The 6,372-nt window shown below is 41.9% G+C and overlaps 1 long non-coding RNA gene across 1 annotated transcript; it reads right to left on the reverse strand.

The window, feature by feature from the left end:
- Window positions 1-2,461: 2,461 nt before the first annotated feature.
- LOC136293716 (uncharacterized) lies at window positions 2,462-4,172 on the reverse strand. The gene is made up of 3 exons (XR_010722238.1): window positions 4,017-4,172; window positions 3,138-3,204; window positions 2,462-2,742 (listed from the first exon to the last, which is right to left on the reverse strand). It is a non-coding gene; the product is annotated as an uncharacterized lncRNA (long non-coding RNA).
- Window positions 4,173-6,372: the final 2,200 nt, after the last annotated feature.

Consider the following 6,372-nt stretch of genomic DNA (forward strand, 5'->3'; position numbering starts at 1 on the left):
GGCCCCGAGGAGCTCCAGGAAAGTTCGGACATTGCTCCCAGGAATGCACAGGGCAGGATTTTTGGGGTGTCTCTGCAGGGGTTGGATCAATGATCCTTGTGGGTCCCTTCCATCTCAGGATATTCCATGATTTTCTAATTCTATGGGAGTTCATAACACACAAAGTACTGGCATCCCCCTTATTCTCCTCCAAATCATTTCCTTGGTGTTGGACAATCCCATTGTCTGCAGGGATCCTCCTTCACTCATTATTTCAGTCCTTCTCTTCCTAGCTGGAGTTCTCCTGGCTGTACTGGTTCAGGGTGTAAAAGCTTGCAGGTCCATATGCACCTGGGATTTTTAAAAGAAAGACCACCACCACCTCCCCAAAACCACAAGAACTGCTCTCGTATCCAAAGCTGGATTACAGTGGATATTTAATATGTAAGGAAGGTTGTCTGTTCCTATGAATCTTTTGGTAGCTCTGCTAACTTGTTCAGTTCAGGGTATGAAGAAATTTTCTTTCTTGAATGGAATTTTGTTGTAATTACACTAAGAACATGGGAGTTGATGAAAAAAACTTAAAAGGCGTTAAAAAATGGTTAAACTGGAAGTTTAAGAGCAGAACTGTTCTTCCAGTTTACCACCTTAAACTTCCAGTTTGCCACCTGTTAACTCCTTTGAAGTTCTTTTCATCGACTCCCATGTTCTTCTTACTATAACTAACACCAAATTTCATTCAAGAAATATTTCTTCGTACCCTGAACTCAACAAGTTAGCAGGGCTTCCAAAAGATTTATAAAACAGACAACCTTCCTTATATATTAAATATCCAGTGTAATCTAGCTTTGGATACAACAGCAGTACTTGTTTTATTGGGAAGGTGGTGGTGGTGGTGGTCTGTCTTTTTTTTTTGGTGGCAATTTAATCTTACAGAAAATCTTCCTTTGGAAGCAGCCGAAGCCATGAAATGTTTAAAGTGTAAATAATTCCATGGTCTGAGGACTGGGCAGTATGGCAGTATAGAGCTAACAGCCCAGAAAACGCTGACCACTTTCTCTCTTTCCTTTTGGTCTGTGCAGAAAACAAAGATAGAATTGTCCTTATTTGTTGGAAGTGGAGGCAAATCCCTTTGCTTTTTCTCCTGAGTATCACATTGGCTGTGCTATATATGCTTATAATACACATTGCAGTGATCCTTTAAAAAAAAAGACAAAATCCCCCTATTTAATTCCTGTTTGTTCTTGAGCACAGGAGGTTTGTTTATACGAGGACTGGCTTCATGATCTCATTCTCCATAGGCATTAACCAGAAATAAGTCCAGATAGAGAGCAGCTATAAAATAATGCATAACTGTATGAAAACTGTGTCTAGTCGTCCTGAATTCAATCCAAATTTGCCTGCAGCGCTTTGCATTTGCAGTCAGAGGTTTGCTGACATAGTCCGGGTAAGTAGCTATCTGTGGCCATCATTTATCTGCTCAGCACTACCAGAACACTCCTGGAGAAGCAATAAGATGAAACTTCGGCTCAAAAGGCAGGCTCAGATTAGAGAACCTATGCAGGAATGCAAAAATAGCCCTGGTAAGGAAGAGTGAAAGAATTGAACCCAGACAATGGCCTTGTGAGAGGATTTCCAAGACTGAGATAAGGACTCTGCTGAAGCAGTGGCAGGAGGGGATGGTTTTTACAATCACCTCCAGACTGGGTGCATGTTTTCATCTACAGCCAGAAGGGCATCATGAGTTTCACATGGACAGACTGCAGAGCCAAATAATGGAGACACTTCTTTTAGGAATGCCATTGTGGCTGCCCCTGGCTCCCTGCCAGTGTCCACGGCCAGGTTGGATGGGGCTTGGAGCAACCTGAGATAATGGAAGGTGTCTCTGCCCATGGCAGGGGGTGGCAGTGGATGGGCTTTAATGTCCCTCCCAATGCAAACCATCCCGGGATTCTGTGATTCTGTGGAAATCTGTGATTCTGAAAAAGCCAGAGCTTAGTCTCTTTAGAAAACACAGAATTCAGAATTTATCTACAGTGGCATCCTGCAGGACCTCTTTCCCAATGGGAACTAATTTTTTCTTCTCTATATGCATTTGTAAATTTTTAAAATGCCCCAAGTTAACTGAATGCAAACAAATGACAAAAACCTTACTCCAAAAAAGGTTGGCCAAATAATTATATACAATGAATAGATATTGTTTTTACTTTGGCTGAAAGCACTGCATTTACTTCAGTTCTGAGAACATTCAACCTTTCTGTTTGATGCTCTGCAAGGGTCAGACTGACAGGATGCTTGTTTTCATCTTTGGAGCTCTTTCCAAAACACTCCAAAATGTACACAAACTTTATTTTACTTCTGGCTATTTATTTAAGCTCCAGAACTTGAAAAAGCAAACGTTAATATTTACAGGCACTCTTTGAAGTCATAGCCTGGATTTCCATCTGAATCCCTGTTTCAGCAGGCTCTGCCCAGCAGCTCACACAGGCTGGAGAGCAGCTTTCCATCCTGTGTTTGCCCTCAGCTCTAGTGCTGAGCCCAGGACTAAGGAAGCTCCTTTAACTGCAGGTATTCTTTTTCTCCACTATTTTAGCACCCTGTGGTAGCTGTTTTTGTCCAGTGAGCCACATGTGTTCTTTGAAAAGCCTGATTTCCCAGCTGTTCTGCCAGTTTCAATGGCTGTGTTTTTGTTAAGCGCGGCTGTGTTGTTTTGAATTCAGTCCAGAGACACAAATTTTCCAGAGAACTTGGGGTTTTCTTCTTCTGAAAAGAAAAAAAAAAATCATATTCCTTGGTAAAATAGATATTTTGTTCCCCTTCTTTCTTTCTCAGCCTTTTTTTCATTCCCAGCTTTATCCATCTGTTCAGAATTCCCAGTGCCTGTGTGAGGGTGGTTATTTCTGTGCACAGACAGGTACAGGTGTATGTTCTTGGTAAGCTGCAGTGACAGCACAGTAATGTATCCTAACATAACTCTTTTTTTTTTTTTTTTTTTTTTTTTTTTTTTTTTTTTGGGATATAACATTCCTGGCTTGAATTGTAGGCTAGGGAAAAGCAAGAAAAAATGCTCAGACATTTTGAATTATTGTGTGGGAAAATAAAGAGTTGCCAGAGCGCTGCCCAAAAAATCAGTGTGAATAACAATTAAAAATTATTACCTTTCCTTGGAGCTTGAGTGATGTTTAAATTATTCTCCAGACTGATGTGCACTGCTGGTTCCTTTTGCTGGAGAAAGTGATCAGAGATGGATTTTAATGAGACATTTCTCTCGGTATGGGTTTGGCAGTCCTAGTCCTGGAGCAGGAGTCAAACGTACATACAAATGCATGTTCAAAAAGATAATGCAAGCCTAAATCTATTGGGAAGAGGTTGCTGTGACACAAAAGACACATTGCTTAGTAGGATTTAAATGAAATGGGCACTTCCCAACTCATTGGTGTCAGGTTATTCGGGACCACTGAAGAGATGTGTTAAAAGGATGATTTATTGTTCTTATCTTCTTCCAGTCGCATGAGAGGGTGAAAATGTCTTCACATCAGAAGTCAGAGGTCACAAGATCTCTAGTTACAATGCCTTTTAAAGATTTACTAGACAATAAACTACTGCCACAAAGTTTGTTGGTGTCTTTAAACCGGTTGTTAATTATTTTGTTTTACACATATTGCTGCAATGCGGATCTTCTTAACCAATTGTATAACGCCACACAAACCTACATTACTGCACCTTAAAACTTCTTACTACCTTTATAACTACTTCTAGAGCTAAACTTAAAACTCTAAAACTTTCCACTACCTAGCTTAACATGTGTCCTGGTTTGGAAAGACAGGTGTCTGCCAGGGAAAGCCAGAGCCTCCCTTGGAATGGAGACTGTAAACCATCTCCCTCTGAATTATTATAATTTTGAAATTAAGGGGCTTTCAGGCAAAGATATGGGAATAGGAATAACAGTTCTTTACTAGGAAAACTAAAATATAAATGTAGTAATACAGAAAAAGCAAACAAACAAAAAGAAAACCCTGACAGAGTCAGAACACAACCTGACACTCTGTTGTTGGTCAGGGTGTTGGGAGCAGTCCAATCAAGTCCTCCTGGAGTGACAGATGTGGTTCTGTTGAAGCAATGATCCTGTAGCAGGGTGAAGTTTTCCTCTGAGGGTCCAGTGGTGGTAAGAGGGGTCTAGTCTTCCTCTGGGAATCCACTGCAAACAGGCTGTCCTGGTGTTCTGACTCTCAGGTTTTATCCAGGTAGGAATGCTTGGCTCCTCCCCCTGGGTGGAGCCTCTCCCAATAGGATGTTGTAATTGTTTCAGCCATGCAGTGAGCCTCGATGGCCCGTGAACAGCAGATATACCCTGGAGGGAGGGTGGGTGGTGGAAGAGATAAAGAACACTGCCCCACCTGGTTTTAACAGCTGGTGATAGAATACATACTGCTGGTTACACCTTGCCTTGCAAACTAAGACAGCACTGACACCCAGCCCAAAGAGTGAGGAAAGGAAAACTGGTACTGAAAATATTATAGTTCATAGACTGAAGATTCACACAGATTTATCTCCAGTTTTTAAACAATATCCAGTCTCAGCACCTGCGCATTCAGCGAACATAGAGAACTTTTCACACAGGGGAAAAAAACGTCTTTGAGAAAGCAAAAAAGATAGGGGCTGGTCTGGGTAAGGATAAGGAGAAAAAGGATGTTTCAGCATATTGGGAATCACCTAAAAAAAAGTCCTCTGGAGCAGAACTGCTCCTCCTCACATGAGGGAGAGGACGATTTCCTTTGGAGCATTGCCTTGTTGTTGCAGATTCATTGATTCTTGTCTGATGGATACGGAGTTGGTTATGTTTCGTTTGGTTTCCTTAATTTCTCCACAGCACAATTTTTCAGCTCAGGTTTTCTTTACACCTGGCAAATGTGGCCAGTATTTTCAAGTGATTCTGCATCTCAGAGTTCACTTTGCAAAACTCTGAGGAGAAAATTTTGTGCTTTGTGTTTTGCACTTGTCAGAGCAGCTGTGCCCTCTCTGCTCCTCCTGGGGACTGAGACCAGAGCTTGAAACTCTTGCTAATATAATTCTCTGTAGATTTTGGCCATCTATCATTGTTCCATCTAGCAAACTTTCTTCTCTGATAAAAGGGAATGTAGTAACATTTGTATTTATGGTCTTGTTCAAAGGAGTGATGTGAGGTTAATTGGAAGGTTAATTAGGAGAGGTTTAATCTAAAGGCAACAAGTCTAATCTCCACTCTCAGATTCATGAGAGAGCTCTTTTCACTCAGCTTTTCCAATAAGTGCAACATTCCTTAGAGATAAACATCTCTGACACAGCAGGCAACTCCATTTATTTCAAGGTGGTTCACAGGAATACTCACCTGGAAACAGAGCAAGGGGTTCTAGCTGCTCTGGCTGTGCTGTGCCAGCCACACAAATTGTTTTTCCATGTCATCATGGAAAATCAAAAAACTTGAAGCATGGCAGTCAAATGTGACAGTTATAGGGAGTGGGGCTTATCTTGCCTTTTTGGCAACTACAAAACAATTCCCAAGGTCAGCAACAATGTCACTGTCCGGGACTCTACATTTTCTTAATCAATAAGCATGAGAAAGATGAATTGCTTTGAAGAATAAAATAGCCAATCAGTGATGTAAATGGAACAGTCAATGCCTGAAAGAATTGCACGCCCTTCTCTTTAGCTGAGCTTCACAGAGCCCAGCCCTACCCTCAGCACCTGTGGCTGTTTCTGCAGTCAGGGATTAGATAATGGAATGGTTCCTTTTAGGCCAGAGTCATAAATATCATTTAAACAGACAGGGAAAATAAAGAACCTCTTGTAGCTGAATAGCTGCTCCCTTCTGCAGGGCTGTCTTGAAGCAGTGTGGTAGGGGTGAGTCCAGGGAGGTCTTTCCTAAATTTGCTTCTGGCCCTGTCACTTCACCAAGGTAAAATTAGCCTGGTGCTTTTCTCCCACTCATCAGGTTGGCTCCTGTCCCTGCCTTATCTCCCCATCCCAATATTTCTCTTCCCTATTCCTTGTGAGCACAACAGTGGGGAGGGAAAGACAGGGTGAAAAAAGTAAGGTCCAGAAGTGGCTGGAAGGAGTGAGAAGATCTTGGTTGCTTTGTTTGTTGTGTAGAAAAAGAAAAGAAAAAAAAACCCTCTCACACTTTAGGTTGTAAATCCTGACTGTATGAGAGCTGTGCCACGGGAGAAGTCAACTGAGTGCTGAGGAGGAGGAGCAGGGGGATGACATTTTAGTTCAAGCATGTGACTCTGCTGCAGATGCCTAAAGCAGGCAGCAGGGTAAGCAGATGAAAAGGTGCTACTGAGGGCTCTTAAGTCTTCAACAGGATTCTCCAAGAGTCCACTTAAAGACAAATGGAGCACTCCAGGAAGTCAG

This window comes from Chamaea fasciata, unplaced genomic scaffold, assembly GCF_029207755.1.
Source record: "Chamaea fasciata isolate MVZ Bird 193981 ecotype frontalis unplaced genomic scaffold, bChaFas1.0.hap1 SCAF_9, whole genome shotgun sequence".
Classification (NCBI taxonomy): Eukaryota; Metazoa; Chordata; class Aves; order Passeriformes; family Sylviidae; genus Chamaea; species Chamaea fasciata.